Source organism: Dipodomys spectabilis, unplaced genomic scaffold (assembly GCF_019054845.1).
Source record: "Dipodomys spectabilis isolate Male_0828 unplaced genomic scaffold, ASM1905484v1 ptg000391l, whole genome shotgun sequence".
NCBI lineage: Eukaryota > Metazoa > Chordata > Mammalia > Rodentia > Heteromyidae > Dipodomys > Dipodomys spectabilis.
In genome coordinates this window covers 1,877,958-1,899,976 of record NW_024871068.1, presented here as the reverse complement: position 1 = coordinate 1,899,976, position 22,019 = coordinate 1,877,958, and positions in this window count along the sequence as shown.

Sequence of the window (22,019 nt, the reverse complement as noted above, 5' to 3'; positions counted from 1 at the left end):
TACAACTATGAAGCATTTGTAATAATTAATTCTTCAAGAGTAAGCAATTGTTTATCACAGTAAGCTATTATTTCTATGACCATTAATCCCAAGATTTATACCATAATGTCATCCTACCCCAACAGTTTCCTACTTGTAAGCTGCACCTTAAAATTCCTTCATTCACATCATGAATAGCTTATTTCTATTGTGAAAAAATACTACACCTCTGCTAATGCGATGCCCTCCTTGTTATGGAAAGAACAACACAATAAACTGAGCTGCATCATTTTTCCCCAGTGGTATTCTTGAGATCAGAACACTTGCAAATATTATTTATATTTATACTTTCTTAAACTATCATAGATATTCAGGATGCTAAGATAAGAAAATTATGGTTAAAGCCCACCCAGGCAGGAACGTTTCTTGGAATCTTATCTCCAATAAACTTCTCAGAAAAAGCCAGACACAAGTGCCACTGAGGTTGATGTGGTAGGGCATGAGCCTTGAGCATAACCAGGCTCAGAGAGTGTCCAAGCCCAGAGTTCAAGCTCTAGGACAAACCAATGAAACAAAAACAAAAATGAAAACAAACCCCAAACCTAGCATTTTTCTCAAAGTATACAGAGCCACGTAACTAAGGAAATCACTTCCTGTGTTACATATAGGTAGAAGAAAGAAGATGTCACACAATTACTCTCTTCATACCATATTATACCAAACCCTCAATAATTGCAGTTTTTCTAAATTTATAAATTAATATCATCCATTTGCTGGCAACTCTGTCTAAATTATTCACATTATCATATTATACATGAATGTTCGAATTATCTGTTAACTAAGTTCTAATTATAACTCTCTTGAAAGTATATTCTAGGAAAATAAAATGTCAGAATCATTTGTGAATGTCAATTAAACCTTTTCTTTAAAAAGAAATTTGTAGTATCCTATAGAATATCAAATTACAAACAAAATCAAAGTATGTATTTTAAATCTAAATTATAATTTAGCAAGGTCTACAAAGTCCTACATTAGATGAACTTTGCTATTTCTCCAGGCTTAACCTTTTGTAATCCTTCATCATTTCTTTGGAATCCAACATAATGATGCTTACTTACTTATGCAAATTTTTGGATGCGAATCATGAACCATTTTGCATCTAGGAATGTTCTGTAATGAAGAGAGCATTTAAAACACAACTGAGGACTATATATGAGTTGAATTTCAATAGGAAACTTGACTTCTTGAAACATAATGACGAAATTAGCCCAAAATTGAACTGTGTATTCCTTTCTTGTTGTTTGGCTTGTTTTATTGAGACAAAATTATACTACCTGGTCCATGGAAGGTATGCCTATGTAACTCCACTCTCTAATCTCCTGTCTTAGTCTAAGTGCTAGAATTCCAGACGTGTATCACATTGCCCTGTCATAGTTTGTTGGTTTATTTAATCTAGAAACAGACTAGCAAATCTGAACTTCTCTTATAATCTTATCCACTAGACTGCTTAGAATGTTTATATACTATTTTCAAAGATGTTCTAACATTTGACACAGGATACGAAAATTTTCAGATGCACCTGCAGGGGTCTCTGATTCCTTCTTCCATGGATCTCATCCCATTAATAATGAATACTTGACTCTCTTACTATCTCTGGTCCCTACCTTTGTAATAGTCTCAACTTTCTTGAACAAAGTTCACTGGAGGGCTTTCTAATATTAAAAATTATCACTTGATTCTAGTCTTACTCAGGACATATTTTCCATTGTTTTCTAACTTTTCTACATATTCTGAGAATTTTCTCATTTGTGTATTCATGTGTGCACATATAAGTGCCTCTGTGTGTATGTGCATGTTTATATCTATGTACGCAAAAGCCTCAAGCTCTTATTCAGTAATCTTGCTCATGATTGGTATTCCACCTTTTGTCTGGTTAATTATAGATAGTGTCTCAAAGCCTGGTCTGCCCAGGCTGGATGCAAACTGAACTTCCCAGACTGCTTTACATTCTTCAGGTATTATCTTTCCGGGAGTATCAACTTTTAAACTAGAAACATTTTTGCGAGTATAAAGACTAAGCTGTAATCCATATTTTTAACTCAAGAAGTCATATAAAGATAGATGAACGTACACATTATATATCCTGAGTGTACACTGTTAGAAATGTGATCACAAGCTGAGTGATGATAAGATCTAAGGATTGGGGATTAAAGCCAACCTTGGTAGGAAAATACTGGAGACTCTTTTCTCAAATAACTACTAGAAAACTGGAAGTGGCACTGTAGCTCAAGTGGTAGAGCATTAGCCTTGAGTTGAGTATCAGAGGGACAGCGCCCAGTCCCAGCGCCACGAAAAACAACACAAAAAAAGAATACAAGAAAAGGAAAGAAAAGAAATGTGATCTTAGGTTCATTGCTAGTATTATCCCTGTTCTCTCAAGATGGACTCTTTTTCCAGTTAAGTCCATACTCGTATATCTGACTTACATTGGAAACAGAATCATTCTTCCATTCTACTTTTTACCAATTTACGTGATTAGCAAGCATGATTTAGAAAGGGAGTGACCTCATGCTTCATATTCCACTTAGGAGTAATGCTTTCTCTATATCACTCCCATAAATCTACATACTGGACTTGGCTTTATTGTTTCAATTTTGCCTTATTTGTAGAGTCTCCTATATTGTATTGAACCCTTATACTTAAACACAGAATTTCTCTTTCTATTATTGCTATTGTTTCTCTTACTGTTAAATCATATACACTTGGGAAATTAATGCACAGCACATACATTCAGAAAAAATGACCTGAGAACCTTCTTCCCATTTAAAATTCACCTTAATTTACAGAGGACTAAAGAAGTTTGAACTCAATGTACTCATGGATAATGTATTCATAAGCAACATAAATTTAATATTTTCTGTTTACTAAGTTGTCTCTGAAACACGTGTTACCTCATGTTCAAAGGTGTCCTTGTGCTATTTCAATGAAGCCAGAAAACATTCATTTTATCTGGAGCAGCACCATAGATTGTTACTGGAAGTAAGTGGAAGTTACTGATACTGGATGTGGAAACTGATCCCAGGAGAGGAATTGAACATAAAGAAATGACAAAGTTCAAGTTAACTTGTGCTTTCCTTTATACTGTACAAGAAAAGAATACAAGGCTTGAAGGAAACTGTGTCCCTGACTTTTTTGCGTGTTCTTTACTCATATAAAACATGTCTGTAAACTTCTAGTTGAAAGTATTTAAAAAGGAAACAATGTGCCATTTGAAGGCCAGCATAGAACTAAAGGAAATAACTTTGTTTTAAAAGTGTTCTACTGCAAAGAAACAAAGATATGGAGGTTTTAAAGCGTCTTATGGATGCATGTTTCACTCCTGAAATGATTCTCTTGTTGCAGGAGTCAGTTATCAATTCCTTTAGTCTGGTCCTGTGTTTTCCATAGCAATAAGGATTACAAAACAGGAGGATCCATTGAGTATGATCAGCAAAATCAGCCTCTTCTCAGACCAGTACTCCTGTAAGGAGGGTCCCAAAGAAATACCTGGATTTTGTTTTGTTTGCTTGTTTAGTTGGTGCTGGTTCTGGGGCTTGAACTCAGAGGCTGGACCCTGCCCCTGTACAATTGTCTTTCCTGCCACCTGCCCACAAAGCTAGTACTCTACTGCTTTAGCCAAAACTCCACTTATTTGGTGTTTAATTACAGATAAAAGTTTGAAAGAGTCTCCTTCTTCCTGGGTTGGCTTTGAACTAAGATAGTAAGAAAGTCAAGTGACATCAACTCTATGGACTTCTCTTTTGAACCAAGAAATATTAGATGAAGTTTATTGTAAAGATAATATTTGACAATTTTAAAAGAAGAGATTATGTCCAGCAAATAAGCCATAACTTAAATAACTCAGCAAAAGTAGGTGCACTGAATCATTTTGGAATAATTTTCTCTGTTTGGGAGGATTATTATTGACTTCATCAATACTTTGGGGGAAAGTTAAAGTCTTATTTGCACTTTTTTGTTGGTTGTGGGACTTGAACTTGGATCCTGGACGCTGTCCTCAGCTCTTCAGCTCAAGTTGAGCACTCTACCACTTTAGCTACAGCACCACTTCTGGGTTTCTGGTGGTTAATTGAAGGTAAGAGTCTCATGTACTTTCCTAAACAGGTTGGCTTGAACCACAATCTTCTGGTCTCAACCTCCTAAGTAGCAAGGATTACAGGCATGAGCCACCAGCACCCAGCTCATATTTGCATTTAGTGCAGTAAATGACACTAAGTAGACAAAGAATGGAAATCTGAATCAAATGATGTGACATTGCAGCTTTTCAGAATAATTGAGGTAGCAATAAATATGTCCTCCTTTTCCATTTTGTTACATTAATGACTCATGAGCTATGGGAGCTTTACATTAGCATCCTCTTCCATCTGTGTAGGTGTATTTAGTATCAGGAAGTGTTCATAGAGAAATAGAGAAAGACTGAGATTTTTAGAGAGCAAGGGAAATCAGGTATGAAAGAACAGCATAGAAGGAGATACATTTATCACACAGAGATTAAGAACTAGCCTAAGAGATTTAGAATGCTAAAGACAATGAAGAATAAGCCTAATTGATAACTAGTTCTTCAATAACCAAAAATGGTTCCCTGGAATGGTTTCTGCTATACCTTAGTTACTATCATTTATTCCTTCCATCTGGAGTTACTCTTTCTCTTCTGTCACAACTGTTAATTAGCCTTTGCCATAACCGGCCAAAAAGTTTTCCAAATCTCACTTAGATTACCCTTCTCATTGTGATTAGCAGTGACCACTCAAAAGTCTGGAATCCTTGAATTTCCAGAATTAATCTTCACCTGACATCTAAGCACATTCCTGGTATTAATTTCCGTTACCTAATGAACAAAACTTTTTTTTATAACACAGTATCCTAATATAGGTAAAATACATGAATTAGCGACTATTGTCAGGTATCAGTATGGAAAGAGCAATTATATATTCCAAGTATGGGCTCTTTATTTTGCATTTATTAACTAAATGTTTGTTGTTGTTGTTGTTGTTGTTGTTTTGCCAGGCCTGGGGCTTAAACTCAGGGATAGGGAATTATTCCTCAGGTTTTTTTTTTTCTCTTAAGGCTTACACTCTACCACTTGAGGCACAGCATCACTTCCAGTGTTTCTTTTTCTGCTTATGTGGTACTGAGGAATTTAACCCAGGGTTTCATGCATGCTAGGCAATCAGTGTACCATGAAGCCACATTCCCAGAGCCCTAAATAACTTTCTGAAGATGGTATTACATTTTCATTCCATAAATTTGTATCATAATTTTGGCCAGAAATTTTTGCCAGAAAAGGACGTAGAACCCAATACTAAGTCCAATAAGGCTAGATGGAAAATGAATAACCTTATGGTCTAGCCAGGGCACAGAGGGGCTTACCTCATGAAGCTGGTACAACAGACTGAGCGAGAGAGCTCCTAACCCACAGCCCACCTCCAGAATGAGAAGGCCACCTTGCTTCCAGCCACATGGGGACGCTGGACCACCTCTTCCAGCACCCATTCAATAAGTTCCTCTGTGTGTGTGTGTGTGTGTGTGTGTGTGTGTGTGAGAGAGAGAGAGAGAGAGAGAGAGAGAGAGAGAGAGAAAGAGAGAGAGAAATACAGAAACAAAGACAGAGACAGAGACAGAGAGAGAGAAAGAGAAAGAGAGAGAGAGAGAAGGTCAGAATTACACTTAAGCCAGGTGCCGATGGCTCAGGACTATAACCCTAACTACACAAGAGGCTGAGATATGAGGATCATGGTTCATAGCCAGCCTGGACAGGAACATCTGTGAAACTCTTATCTCTAAAGAACCACCAGAAAACCAGAAGTGGTGTTGTGACTCAAGTGGTAAAATGCTAGCCTTGAGCTGAGGAGCTCTGGGACAGCGCCCAGGCCCAGAGTTCAAGCCCCACGACTGACAAGAAGTGGACTTCGCACCACAAGAAGTGGACTGAATAGCACCCACTGTCCTAGGGAGCATGGCAGAGAAGTTAGGCTGAGCTTCCTGTTAGCAGGATGTCATGAGTGGGTCACCTGGATTCTCCATGCCTCGTTTTCGCCAGCAGCAAAACTGAATACAGTAAAGGATCCCCTTCCTCAGGTGGGTAGGGTAATGAAGAAAGACAGCCATGTTTTGTTTTATACTCACACACCTGTTGCACGATCTGAGCCCTTTCCAGGTAACTTTCTGTCATATGCTCACAGAATTGCTGAGAACCGTATCTGACAGAAGCTCCCTCTGTGCCTGGCCCTGCTCCAGAGATCCCTCTACATTAATCCCTTGTTTCCTGACAACTGTCCCGTGAGGAGATTGAGGGCCTATGTTCGAGGCCCAACCCAGAGCTTCACCTGTGGTCATGAATTGGCTGCCGTGGACTGAGTTAGGGACAATCCATATAAACCAATGACTGAGCATGGCTCCACATGTCTACCATCCCAACTACAGAGGACCAGGCCTGGTGGCGCATGCCTGCCACAGATAGGAGGACCTCCACCCAGCCCAGCCTGAGCACATATTAAGTCTCCATCTCGGAAATGCCCAAGACAGAAAAGCTTGGCTCTCATGGTAGAAGACCTGACTGGCAAGCCTAAGGCCTTGAGGTCAAACTCTAATATACCAAAAAGAACCAGAGGCCCAGTGCCAGAGGCTCATGCCTATAATCCTACTAATCAGGAGGCTTAGATCTGAAGATCACAGCTGAAGACTTAAAATAGGGTTGGCCTCTCCCATCAGACATCCTGATGAGAAGACCTAGAGTCTGACCTACACTGTTGCTCTCCATACTAGCAGGGCTCATATCCTTACTAAGTGTTGGCCATGATCTTTGTCCCCTTGGCAAGCCACCAACCAGGCCCAAGGGAGTACACAGCTCCAGGCCACAGAGATCCCTTGTTCTTGTAATTAAACAGTGCTGAGTCCCCTTCAAGCATCTCACCCTTCCAGGCACCCAGAACTCAGCTGCAAAGCCCATGCACTCCCCAAAAATAGCAGGTAGAAGTTACCAAAGCATCCAGCCTCCTTGTTACAACCCACTTCTACACACACACACACACACACACACACACACACACACACATCCAGACCGGTGACAGAAGACTCGTCCATGCAGCACCTGCAATTTACCAACTGATCACTCACCTGAGCACAGTCTATACAAGGAGAAAGATGATCTCTCTCTGTCTCTCTGTGTCATTCTCTCTGTGTCTCTCTGTCTCTCTGTCTCTCCTCTCTGTGTCTCTCTGTCTCTGTGTCTCTGTCTCTGTGTCTCTGTTTTTTGCTCTCTGTCACACACACCACATACACACACACTCAGAGCAGTGCCTCTCCTGAGTTTGTTAGAGACCAGATGGACCAGGAGTACCAGCAGAAGCTGGCAGAGCTGGGAAATGTGATCACTCCATAAGAACTGTTGCCAGCTGGAGGAGGAGAGGAGGACAGGCTGGGTGTATGTGTGGGGGGAGGGTGCTGCTCCCAGATATTCACCTTTTGCTATGACCCCCAGCAACCTCACCTCCCTACTGGGCTTTTCTGGGACCCTCTTCAGGTGAAAGGGTGACTGAGCACAGAAGACAAGGGCTCACACAGCAAGCGGGGCCTATCTTCTGCATTCAACACCCCGACCCCCAGAAAATAGGAAGACTCCAGAAGGCAGGTGTGGACATGCTTCTCCCCAACTCAGACTAAAGCCACCAGGTTCCCACCAGGGAGAGAAAGTGTAGAGATGTGCTGCTGTGTGGCTCCCACAGCTCCAGGCCAGAAGCTCTGTAGTGCCCACTCCTCATTCAACCCTGTATCTCCCTGTTTCCTGGGACACTGGTCACTATGGATGGGGGTTGGATCATCGGGCCAACACACACCTTCACCCCTGGGGTGCATTTGTGGCAGAGTCCTGGCTGGACTGTTGGGCATGGGGGAGGCGCAGGTCTAGGTCTGTGGGGGGAGGGGAATGGTGTCGCAGGGTGAGGTCCTGTGAGGCAGCCACTCACATGTGCTGCTAGGAGAAGCTGTTGGTGGCTGCTCCAGGTGGGGCGAGCAATGATGGCAGAGCCTTGGTGGACACTCAGGCCTGGAGCAGAGAACAGGGGGGCCAGCACCAGGTCAGGGCTGCAAACCGGGTGGTGATGCACCATTACCTGAGGACTCCAAGAGGCACCTCATGTCTGAGCCAGCAGCACCAGGTTTGAAACGCTGATCCAGAGGGAAAGAGGGGAGGGGGCTTGGGCCCAGCCAGGCATGTGGTGGGGCTGAGCAAGGCTTCTCCTCCTAGGCCTTGAGTCTCTTGCTCACCACTCAGCCACCTCTACCTTCCTCAACTGTTGCTAGTGGTGTCAACCAACAGAGAGTATCCAGGTGCTACCAGGCAACATGGAATGTGGGCGTGCCCACCATTCTTGTATCCCATTGGTCAAAAAGAACCATGACGGAATAGGGGTGTGGCCGGAATCCTGTGATGCAGGCAAATGGATGGAGTCAAGATGACAGCAGCTCCTTTCCCAGGAAACTCTGTCCAATCCAGTTGGGGAAAAGATGATGATCTGCTTTAGCCAGATGGCTGCACAGATTGTTGTGTATGTCTGTATGTTGCCAGTCCCGGTCCTTGAACTCAGGATCTGGACACAGTCCATGAGCTGCTTTTGCTCAAGGCTAGCCCTTTACCACTGGAGCCATATGGCTCTACTTCTGGCTTTGTTGGCACTGTAATTGGACAGGGGTCTCAACGACTTTCCTGCCTAGGATGAGTTTGACCATGATCCTCCTATCACAGCCTTGTAAGTATCAAGGAGGACTGCTGAGACCCACTGGAGCCTGCCTAATCATTGGTCTTGCTGATGTTCTTGGACAGACCGTTGAGTTACCTATCGTCAGGTTGTACAGGTGGGAGCTGGAGCCCAAAGTTTGAATCCTGGTCCTGCAACTTCCAAATCGCAGGAGATCCTAAGAAACTCATTCCTATTCATATGATTACCAATGGAATGTGATGTATGTCATGATTAAATGGGCAGTTCTTGAATGATTCTAGGGTAAAATTACACACAATTTTTTCTGCCAGGCCTGGGATTTGAACTCATGGTCTGGTAACATTGTTGCACAGTGTGGGAAGGGGAAACTTGCCTCTTTGAAGTCAAGAAATTCAAGTCTGTTCCTTAGGCCTGAAATCAATCTCCACAACTAGAAAACATCTTATTTGTGTACATCTTAAATATATGATTTATCTTTATATACATATGTTGACTACATATTGCGTTCAGTGTAGTTATTCACCTTACTTTTTGTTTTATTCATGTCTTGACTGTTTATTTTATTGCCTATTATGAGACATAGAAGAGTGATTACATTGATTACATAGGATATAGGTCTGCATATGTTTTTCACTTCATACCTGACACCCAGGACTTTCACAGAAAAGGAAAACATGTGTCACCATCAGCTTCTTACTCCACAATTCATTTTTGGGAGTGCTGGCATCTGAATTCACAGTCTTCAAGGCCCAGTTCATGGATGGGTGAGTGTCTGCATGCCATTCTGGGGCAAAATGAGCGGACACGCAGTTCCCAGCACCTGAGATCAAGCCCCAGGGGTTGACAAAACAAGAACAGATTGGCACGCAGATGGTAGTATGCTAATAAATATATATCTTTATAGAGTTCTAGAGATGTCTATCTATTATACTGTTACATAGACTACGTTCCTACCAATTCTTAGGTATTTATTATGCCTCCATGTAATTAATGTGATTGTTTTCATACTTAACAAACTAATAAGTAAATCAATCTGTGTCCTGAAATCATCGCATTCCTGTAAGTAATACTATTCTTTTAAGGCTTCATAAATACTAAATAAAATCAGTCTCCTGAAATCATGCTCAGTCTCCTGAGCATCATTCACGATCAACTCATTCAACGGTGATATTGATAACATTCTATTGTTGGATGGGAACGAGTCTCAGTATCTCCTGCCACTGGTTGGTTTCAGGACGGGGATTCGAAATCAGGGCCTACCTTGCCACGTGGGCCTATGGCTTCCTCAATAGTCCACCAATCTTCAGCAATGCAAGGTGAAGTACCCTTTGCAGCAGTGTCATTCAGACCCAGGAGGGTCACCGTGCAAAGGAAGAAAATGTAAAAAGACCATCTTACCGCATTTTTTCTGTGCATTTTTTTTCACACAAGGCCTGGGGGTCTAGGATCCCAGGATCAACTGTGGGTCCAGTGGCTACACCCCAGCATAGGATGATCAAAGCTGAGGCAGAGTTGTCACAACCTGAGTTCAAGCCCCCTGCAGAGCAAATTCACCCCGTTTATTCTGTCAGGCTTTGGATTTGAACTCAGGTTCTGGGTAAATTTACAGCATTATGGAATAAGGGGAAGCTCCCAGTACCTGAAGATAAGAAAGTCAGGCCTGAACTCTAGACCTGAATTCAAGCCCCAGCCCTGGAAAACATACTATTTATATACATTGTAAAGACTGTATTTGTACTTACCTATGGATGTTCAGTCCAAACACGTTTGGTGTGGTTGTTCCTTGTATTTTTGTCTTATTCATTTATTTACTATTGATTTTTACTATTATGACACCCATTCCATTTATTACATTGATGACATCCTATCACATGGCATCTAGATTTGTAGACGTGTTCTCTGTCATGCCTGACACCCAGGACTCTCAGAGAAAAGGGAAAAAAGTTTCACATTCGGCTTCTCACTGCATGATCCAATAGTTGGTAGTGCTGGGATCCGAACTCAGGGCATAGCAGGAGCAATTGGCAAACAGTTCAAGGTTAACACACCAGCCTGTGAGCAACTAAGCAGTTAGGCCATTCCCAGGATCTGACATTGGTCCCCAGGGTGGGCCATGATAGTCATAAATTCATTATTTAAAAATAGGATCTATATTTACACACATGTGTGCACAGCATCTTGCATTCGGTGAACTTCTCCTTATTTTGTGTCTAATTCATGGAGGTATTTTGTGTTTTACAGAGTATGGTGACAGGTACAACTGCTGACATGGATGACAACCTGTTCCCATGGTTATAGGGTTGCCTATGCATTCTCCATCCTAGTTGAGACCCGGGACCTTCACAGGAGAGGAAAACATGTGCAATGACTCGCTTCTGACAACAGAATGAAACTTTTGTCAGTGCTGGGATTTGAACTGAGGTCTGGGTAGCTCTGTTTTACTGTGGGGGAAGAGGAAGCTCACCATCTTTGAAGACTACAATGTCAGGCCTGGTCCAGGGCCTAATTTGAATCCCTAGCACTGGACAAAATAAAAAGCCCACCTTTTTTAAACATAGGATCACTCTTTACCTACAGATGTGGTATGCATCTTGCATTCAGTGTAGTTATTCTTTTTATTTGGTGTCTTATTCATGGATATATTGTGTATTTTATTGAGTATAGTGACCAATATAACTGTGCTGACATGGATGACAACCTATTCCCATGGCTATAGAGTTGCCTATAAAGCATTCTCCATCTTTGCTGAGACCCAGGACTTTCACAGGACAGTAAAACAGGTGGATCGATTGGCTTCTCACATCAAGGTGATTCTTTTGGCAGTGCTGGGATTTGAACTCAAGGCCTAGCAGGCCCAATTGGTGAATGGGTCATGGTGAACGCACCAGCCTGTGAGCCACTAAGGAGCTAGGCTGTTCCCAGGACCCGAGATCAAGCCTGGTGGGGGCCAATATAGTCATAAATTCAAATTTTAAACAGAAGATCTATATTTCCATACATGGGTGGGCAGCAATTTGAGTAAAGTATTGTCATTATCTTTATTTTGTGTCTTATTCATTAAAGTATTGTGTATTTTCTTGAGTATAGGATGACAGATATAACTGTGGTGACCTAGATGATAACCTATTCCCCTGAGTTTAGAGTTGCCTATGCATTCTTCATCCTAGCTGAGACCTAGCCTTGCACAGCACAGTAAAACAGGTGCAACTACTGGCTGCTCACACCAGGGTGAATTTTTGGCAGTGCTGGAATAAGAACTCAGGACTTAGGAGCCCCAACTGCCCAATGGGTCCACGTGAGTACATCAGCCTGTGAGCCACTAAGGAGCTGGGCCATTCCGAGGAACAGAGATTGATCCCCAGGGTGGCCACAATAGTCCTCAATGCATCATTGAAACATGGGATGCCTTTTCACATCCGTGTGTGGACTGCATTGTGCATTTCATGTAGTTATTCTATTTTGAATGCTATTCATTGATGTATTGCATATTTTCTTGAGTATATGATGACAGATATAACTGGGCTGACATGGATGTCAACCTATTCTCATGGCCACAGGGTGTCCCATGCATTCTACATCCCAGCTGAGAACCAGGACTTGCACAGGAAAGGAAAACAGGTGCAACAATTGGCTTCTGACATCAGGTTGAATCTTTTGGCAGTGCTGGGATCTGAACTTGGGGCTTAGCAGGCCCAATTGGCAAATGGGTCCATGTGAGCACACCAGCCTGTGAATCACTAAGGAGCAAAGCCATTCCCAGGACCTGAGATGGAGCCCCCAGGTGTGGGGGTGAGGGGTCGGCACACAGCCGTCATCCATTCATAAGTTGAAGGTAGTGTGCAAATAAGTACATATTTTATCGAGCAAGGGAGACGGTGCCCTCTGATGGAATCCAATCTACCATGTGTCTACTGATTCTTGGATCTTTCCAGATCCTTCCATTTCATGAATATGATGATTATTGTCACGCTTAATTGACACTTCTTTACAAATAATCAATAATACATGAGTTTTGCCTATCATTTTCTACTCACATCCTGCACGAAATACTCATTCAAGGATGAGCTCAATCGCATTCCATGACTCTTTCTAGCCCAGAAACAATTTCTCAGGATTTCCCGCCATTGCCTACTCATAGAGGGGCTGAATTCAAGCCTCAGGCGTGGAAAACCTATTTCTTATATACATTTTAAAGGTAGGATTTATACTTCCATACTGATATTCAGTACATATCGTGTTTGGTGTGGTACTATTTATACTTCCATACAGATGTTCAGTCCATATCGTGTTTGGTGTGGTTATTAATTTTATTTCTTGTTTTATTCATTTATAAATCGTTTATTTTATTGACTTGATGGCACCTATACCATTTATTACGTTGTTTACATCCTGTCACATAGCAACTAGATTTGTAGATGTGTTCTCCATCATGCCTGACACCCAGGACTCTCCCAAAAAAGGAAATCATGTGTCACACTCTGCCTCTTAATCCAAGATTAAGTTTTTGGCAGTGCTGGGATCTGAACTCAGGGCCTAGAAGGCCCAATTCATGAATGGGTGAGTGTGAGCACAGCAGCCTCTAGCCAATGAAGCTGTCAGTTGGTTCCTAGGCGCTGAGATAGGCAGACGGTGGTGAACAAATAAATATATGTTGGTAAAAAGTGCCAGAAACGTCTATCTATGATTGAATGACATCTACTACCTTCCTACCAACTCTTAGGTATTGATTATATCGCCGTTGAAATGATATTATTCTTTTCATGCGTAATAAACTATTAATTAAGATCAATCAGCATCCTAGGATTATTGCATCTACTTTTAGACTAGACAAATGCACGAACTACTCTTTCAATCAGTATTCTTATGCATAGGAATGAGTCTCTTGTGATCTCCTGCCATTGGTAGTTGTCAGGACCAGGATTTGAACCCAGGGCCTATGTTGACATTGTTGGCTTATGGCTTCCCTGATAGTCTGCCAGCCATCAGCAATGGGAGGTCAGGTCCACTTTGCAACCATGTCATTCAGACCCAGGATGGTCACCGTGCAAAGAAAAAAATCATAAAACTCCCCAGCCCTCTAAAGCTCACCATTTTTTGTGCTGTCCCGCTTTTTTTTCTTCTTCCAAGCCCTCTGGGTTTAGGATCCCAGGATCGGCTATGGGTCCAGAGGCTTCACCCAGTCTAGGGAGATCGCAGCTGAGGCAGAGTTGCTACGACCTGAGTTCAGGCCCCATGGTTGGCAAAATTAATTAATTAATTAATTTACTAAATTAAAAAAATAAAGATCCTGGGTTTGGAGTTTCTGCCAGTTTTTCTTCCGAGCCTGGGATTTGAACTCAGGGTCTTGATAAATCTGAAGCAATGTGAGGGAAGGTGCAGAGTTGCCACTACTTGAGTTCAAACCCCATGACAAGCAAAAAATTAATTAAGTCAATGAGCTCAGCAGGGAGAGGTAGTTGTGGAGATGGGAAGGGAGGGATGGTAGGGGGAGAACAAAGGGGAAGGCAACAATGCTCAATAGGAAATGTACTCATTACTTTGCTCATGTAACTGTAACCCCTCTGTACAACATTTCTACAAAAAAAAAAAAACGTACAAAAGTAATGTAGTGCTCAAAGAAGTGCTTTTGGGGTAAGGGAAGGATGTCTTAATACCTGTACAAAATTCTATACTGATATTTTTTAATATTCAGTGTGGAACTGAATAAACATAACTGCTTCCATTACAAATTTTAAGTCACTGTCTTAGAACTGAGGCCTGTATTTCTGCCATTGATGGGATTTGAGCTCACCGTCCGGGTGTCTCTTTTACACCATTTGTGAAGGGGAAGCTCACCGTACTTGAGGAAAAGAAATTCAAGCTAGAGTTACCAGGGCCTGTATTAAGGCCCTGCAATGGAAAAAAATATTTATATACATGTGTAATATATGATATTTATGTACATATGCATGTTTATTATACATTATGATTATTACTAATTTTGTATTTATTTTATTTTTATTTTATTCATTTTACTGTATATTGTATTTAGTATTATTATACACATATTTATTATGTATTGTACATATATTTTAAAATCATAAGCAATAATTTAGGACATTGATTCATTTTTCATTAATATTTTAAGTGTTGAAACATGATACATAATTAAATGGAGGCATTTGTCACAGTCTTCACATGTTTAGTCTCTCCCAAGTATGAGCTTTGTCTTATTTATCTTTGGACAACTTTCTATAGGGATTTCTTTAGATGATTTACTCAGAAGCCTTTTCTTGAGGATAGGCAAGTTCAGGGATAAAATTGTAAGGGTGGGGCTGAGAATGTGGCTTAGTGGTAGAGAGCTTGCTCAGCATGCATGAATGCCAGGTTTTGAATCCTCAGTGCCACATACTCAGTAAAAGACAGGAACTGTGGAGTGGCTCAAGTGGTAGAGCATTAAGGCTTGAGAAAAAGAAGCTCAGAGACAGTACCAAGGCCCTAATTCAAGCCCCAGGACGGGCAAAAAAAAAATAGGCCAGATGCCATTGGCTGACACCTAGAAACCGAGATTCTCAGGAGGCTGAGATCTGTAGACCACAGTTCAAAGACAGCCTAGGGAAGGAAAGGCTGCCAAACTCTTACCTCCATTGAACGACCAAAAGACTCCATGTGGTCCTGTGGCTCAAGTGGTAGAGTGTTTACCTTCAGCTGAAGGGCTCCGGGACAGTGCCCAGGCTTCAGTTTGAGACACTCAACTAGAAAAAGAGTGAGGGCTAATCAAAGTATTTTTCCTATTTGCTAATTATAAGAACATTTTCTGGAAAATGAATGCTAATGTACACCAGAATTGGAGTCAGAGCTCAAGGTTCAAGTGTAGCAGATCCATATGCCCAGCCTCTCAGACTCTACCATTATAACCTTGTGTCCTACAGGGTTCTGAAAGGTCCAATGTTGAAAGGCTTAATATGCTCCCTAAGCCCTTTGTGATAAGCAGTTGACTTGTATTGTCAGTATCATTACAGTTGTGAACCTAGCAGAGCACCAGTAGCTCACGCCCATCACCCTAGCTCAGGAGACTGAGGTCTGAGGCTCACAGGGTGAATCCAGCCAGAGCTGGAAAGTCTATGACACTCTGATTTCCACTTCTGAAAGGTCAGATGTTCAAGAACTTCCTGTGTTTCCCATTATAACACTGTATTTGAAGGACAGCAAATAGTTGCAAAAGCCAGGCTAGGTGAAGAGACCAAGACCTGCAGGATTAGGAGGCAAAATGTACACACTCAACAGGGAAGTGAGCTGCGAATCCACTTCATTCATTCTAGGCAAAGCCAACAATGGGGGGAAACCTCAAACATTTGTTAGGGTCAGGCTTTTCTCAGCCTCTACAAACAATGACTAACTAACCTTCCTCCCTCAGGTGAAGGGAGCCTCAGGCTATCTTAAGGTTAACAATAGAGAGCCAGTTCAGTGAGGGAGCAGGGAAAAAAAGTAGAAAAACCCTGCTCTCTGTTCTTAGGGGGTGCGTTTTTGACTCTCCATCTGAAGGCCCTTCTACCTCTGCCAGTCCATTCTCCTTCCTTCATTTTCCACATCATTAATGCAAATCTCCAGTCCAAGAAGAGGCAGGGCCCTTTCTCTACTGTCTTCAATCACCTGAGTTAGAACCTGTCTCAGCCCTCTTGGCTCTAGGGCCTTCAGCTGCTTGAGAAGTGGGACAGAGACAGTCTTCCTGCTCTGTGGTTGTGTGAAGGTGATGCTGGTGGCCTGGCACACTGCAGAAGGACTCATGACTTCTTTCCTCCTGACATACAAGACGAGATTCATCTATCATCTTTCTATCTATCTTTCTTTCTTTCTTTCTTTCTTTCTTTCTTTCTTTCTTTCTTTCTTTCTTTCTTTCTTTCTTTCTTTCTTTCTTTCTTTCTTTCTTTCTTTCTATCTATCTATCTATCTATCTATCTATCTATCTATCTATCTATCTATCTATCTATCTATCTACCTACCTACCTACCTACCTACTTATGTAGCGAGCTAGCTATCTCTTTGCCAGTTCTGGGGTTGAACTCAAGGCCTGGGCACTGTCTCGGGCACTCTACTACTTGAGAAAGTGGATCAATTCTGGCTTTTTCTGTGTATGTGCTACTGAGGAATCGAACCCAGGGCTTCTTGCATGATAGGCAAACACTCTCTCACTAATCCACATTCCCAGCCTCCTCATCTTTTTCTTAATGATAGTTTTTATGTAAGTATGCTACCATCTTATGTCCCGAAGTTTAATTTTCTGAATACTGGTTATTTCTATGAACGATGACTTTCTCTTTCCCTCCCTGAAATGAGACTGTTCCTGCGTTGGCCTCATAATAAAATGTAAATAAGGATGCTGAGAACTTAAGTGTGTCCCCCATTCTCCTATTGTTAATGGAATGTACCAGTATGTAACCACTGTATGTTTGTAAAATAAAAAAGCAACATTGGTCTTCTGCTGTTAACTAAATTGCAACCTTTACTTCATTTTGCCAATTTTTGTACTACTTTTCTTTCCTTTTCTAGTATCCACTACTTTTGCTTTTGCCTCTGCCTTTCTCCTTTCTTCGTGTTACCTAATCAGCTCTTCCATCAATGAGGATAATTAAAACTAGGTTAAAAATCACCTTTTGCCAGGCACCAGTAACTCATGCTTGTAATCCTAGGTATTCAGGAAGCTGAGATCTAAGAATCACAGTACAAAGCCAGAATGAGCAAGACAGTGGGAAACTCATGATAAAATTGGCATTTAAAAGATAACCCAAGGGCTTGGAATGTGGCTTAGAGGTAGTGTGCTTGCCTAACATTTATGAAGGCCTGAGTTTGATTCCTCAGTGCCACTTAAACAGAAAACTGGAAGTAATGCTGTGGCTTAAGTGGTAGAGTGCTGGTTAGCCTCGAGCAAAAGACCCCCAGGTACAGTGCCCAAGCCCCGAGTTTAAGCCCCAGGACTGGAAAAGCAAACATAAAAGTAGCTCCTCCAATTGCTTTTTATGTAGTGTTCCAACTCCATGGTGCTCATTGTCTTTACAGCAAAACCAATACAACAAACTGCAAGTTACAGTGCTTAGCAGCTCCATGTGGTCAGTAACTATCATATTGTACACCAGACGTACAGAGGTAAGGAAGAAATGTGAAAAAAGAAGGCCACTAGGATAACCTATCCTGAGACTACACAATAATCTAGTTTCTATACTGTCGTTTGACTAGATATGTGGCTTAAAAAATCAGGGAAATGTTAGGTTTTGAACTTGCTCCCTGTAAAATGAGGGCAACCATACCTGTCCATCACTAGGATCGAAATCTAAAAAAGAGTGTTCCAAGAGTATAAGCCTTGTTGTACAGGAATATGGAGTTCCCCATCAATAATGCCTGGACTCAAAGAGAGAACTAACAGATGGGATTGTGCCGAACTAAGAAGTTTCTGCATGGTAAAGGACACCATTAGCAAGCTAAAAAAAGCCCAAGGAAGGAGAAATCTTTACCAGCTATACATCAGGATATACAAAGAGCTCAATAAATTATACAAGCAAAGAATTAACAACCCAATTAACAAATGGGCAAACAAGATAAGTAGAGACTTCTCAGAAAACACAAAATTGGCCAGTAATCATATAAAAAAATCTTTAAACTCTCTGGCCATAAAGGAAATGCAAATCAAAACACTTGAGATTCCATCTCAATTTAGAATGATCATTACCAACAATACACACAACAAAAATACAATAGATGCTGTCACAGATGTGCAGGCAAAGGAACATCAAACAGGGCTGGTGGGAATGTGAACTTGCTGAACCACACTAAAAAAACAAACAAACTAGGACTATCTTGTGGTCCAGAACTACCAGTGTTAGGCGTTTACCCAAAGGACTACAAATCAGGATAAAGGAAGGCCACCCATATAACAGTTCATTGTCAAGGTATAGATATAGCACAAATACCTTCAACAAATGAATAGATTAAGAAAATTTAGTATATATACACAAAGGACTTTTGCTCTTCAATTAGATTTTCACATCATTTGTAAAGTAGTGAATAGACCTGGAAAAATTTTATGAAATCAGGATGCATGTTTTCTCTCACATGTGGAAGATAGGTCTACTTTTTAAATATACAAGTAAACACATACAAGGTTTTGTGCATATATACATAAACATATTGCACAAAGTACAGTATATGTAAGAAAGACTTTAAATTGTGTAATTCTTTGGAAAAAACTAACAGTACAAGAAAATGAATATGAAGAAACTGAAAATTCAAAAGTGGGAGTAGGTGAATGAAGTCATATTTGTCAATGCACATCCAATGAAACCGGGAAAATTGAGGGGAAGAAATTGAGTTTCAGGGATGGGGGAGATAATGAGAAAAGTGTCATTGATCAGGATTCAATGTACTTACAAATAAAATATGTAATTAAAATAATAATGCCTTAGCTTACCACTTATGATTTCCATATTCACACTTCTGGGAAGCCATCCTCCTTCCAAACCACCAGGAACCACCTCAACTTACTAAGAAAGGGTACCACTTTGCAGTCTCTTTGAACCAAGGAATAGTAGGCAGATCAAATTAATGCTGTCCACATATCCCAAGCCATCAATATCAGGCCAGACACCATGAAATGATTACAAGAAGTGGCAGGCGAAACACGATGGCTCCTAGAACACAGGTCCAAACTTTCTAAGTAAAGATCCAGAATTATGACAAATCAAAGAAAGACTAGATAAATAGGATTGCATGAAACTTAAACTTTTCTACCTGGTAAAGGACATAACAAGCTAAATAGAAAACCCATAGAATGGGAGAAGAATTTTATGAGCTTGCATCAGACAAAGGCCTAATAGAAAAAATATACATAGAGCACAAAAAATTGGCCCCCAAGAAACCCTCAAATAACACCCCAATTACTAAATGAAGTAATGATCTAAAATAAGACTTCTCAGAAGAAGTAAGAATGGCCAAAAATACATAAAGAAATGTTCAAAAAATCTGAACATAAAGGTAAAATAAACCAAAACAATACTGTAATTCCACCTCACCCCAGTAAGGAAGGCCAATAAATTTTTTTAAATGATTAGCACCAAATGATGGCATGGATGTGGCCAAAAGGGAATTCTATCACTCTTAGTAAGAATATAAATTGTTCAACCAGTCTGGAGACTGACATGTGAGTATTGTGGTTTGAAGTCAACTTGGATAGAAAAGTCCATGTGTTTCTTATCTCCAAATGGCCACCAAAAAGCCAAAGTAGAGCTGTGGTACAAATGGGTAAAGAGATAGCTTTCATTACAAAATCTCAGGGACATCACACATGTCCTGTGTTCAAGCTCCAGGATTGGCAGTGTGTGTGTGTGTGTGTGTGTGTGTGTGTGTGTGTGTGTGTGTGTGCACATGCACGCTCACATATGTGCACCCACTCTAGGGATTACCTAACTGCATCACATATTTTTGTCTATTTAAATTATTAACAGAACAAGGCTTATATGTCCTGTGGGTTTTTTGTGTGTCTCTGTGTATGTGTGTGTCTATCTGTTGTAGGTTTAGGTGTCGGTGTATGCATTTGTATGTGCATTTACTTTTTATCTTGCTTATTCTCCAGCTGTGTTAACAATATTGGCAGACTTGAAAGGTGGACACTACTGTTTAATGTTAAGACAATTTTCCAAGGTTCTTTTTCAACAAATTACATTTGAATTGTTCACTGAAGGACAGAGAGTGTGGGGAAAGAGAGGGGAATAGAAATGGGACTTGTAAATCTAAGACTGCAGCAGCCATCCATATTCCAGAACAAGTCTGCAGAACTAGGTATAAACTATATCCAGTGTTGTGTCTTCTGTCAGCTAGCTGTAAGAAAGCCCCCATTAGGCCACAGGTGTGGACTGTAGGAAAAAAGACAATTCAGTAAAAAAAATTCAAATGGTCTGAGACATTTACACAAGTTCTGGACATCACTTCCACTTGAGCTGCTGTTGTGCAGGCCCAATATTTGATCTGAAGCAAAACTTGGCATTACAAAAGTTAAACCCTAATGTCTAGTAATCTCTGAAAGGTTTGTGTAACTGCTTAGTCCTCATACCTAATACTGTGACCTATTGGGAAAGGCAGAGGACAGACTTCCAGCTATTGAAGACTTCTTCCTTTGTGAATTATAAGCTATCACTTTCAGTCATGTGGTTCCAGCACAGACTTAGCTCAGGCCTGTGAACCTGAGTGTAGAAGTTTGAATCTCTATAGTGTGAAAGGAAATTTGGCCTTGTTCTAAGCTTGCAGTTTGGTGGACCTTTGGTAGCTGCGGACAATGTCTCCTTTTGTGAACATTTAGTTTAGATGCAGGAATTCATAACTAACTAGTAGCAGTGGTCACACCAGGTTGGAGCAAGAGAGCCACAGTAGAGGGTCAGGGGCCACGCTCACACCATCTGACATTTTCTGGTTCTTGAATTGACAGGTTCTGCATGTGTTTTAGTAATTCAAGAATAAAAAATAATATTACATATAGATTTTTAAAATTGTTTCTGTGCTTTTGAATCTACTAGATTTTTTTTCTAAGTGAGCATGGTGAGAGTCCTAGATCAGAGGCTCCATTGCCTCGGGGATAGATCAGGTAGTCAATAAACCCCACTATTAACCGAATGTGAGACCTACAGTATGTCTTTGCCCTTTTGACCCCAGTTAATGTATCTTCTAAATATCTTCCTGGTGTCCTCTGGAAATTCTATGGAGCAACCTTACGTGTCAGATGAACGTGTGGCTAAAAGGACAAAACTGTTCTTCCTGTGCCAAAGATTAGGTGGGGCTGGGGTGGGGCCAGGCCAGGCCAGGCCATGGGGGACAGTGCTAGGGTAGCAAATCCTGGGTCCCTCCAGATCAGGCAGGTAGCCAACAATGGCACAGAATCTACATCATTGTGTCTCCAACTTGTTAGCCAAGCTCCTGTGAGTCCTTCCTCCAAGGTGCTGGCTCCAAGGTGCTCCAAGGATCTTGTTCATGAGAAGCATTCATTGAACTTCTCTACAGTTCATGGTACACTTTACATAATGAAGACTGCTGCCAAATATGGGGGTGTGTATACAGCATGTTATACTTAACACTATGCCACGATATTCTGATGAGAATTTTTTGCTTAACCTATGTGAAAAAAAAAACTAACTAGTGCCAAAATGCACAAAAAGTGCCAGATGATATTCCCAGTCATGGGTTAGTATTAGCATTAGCATTAGTATAAATCAGAGCACATAGAAGGACCCATGTGTTCTACCAGTG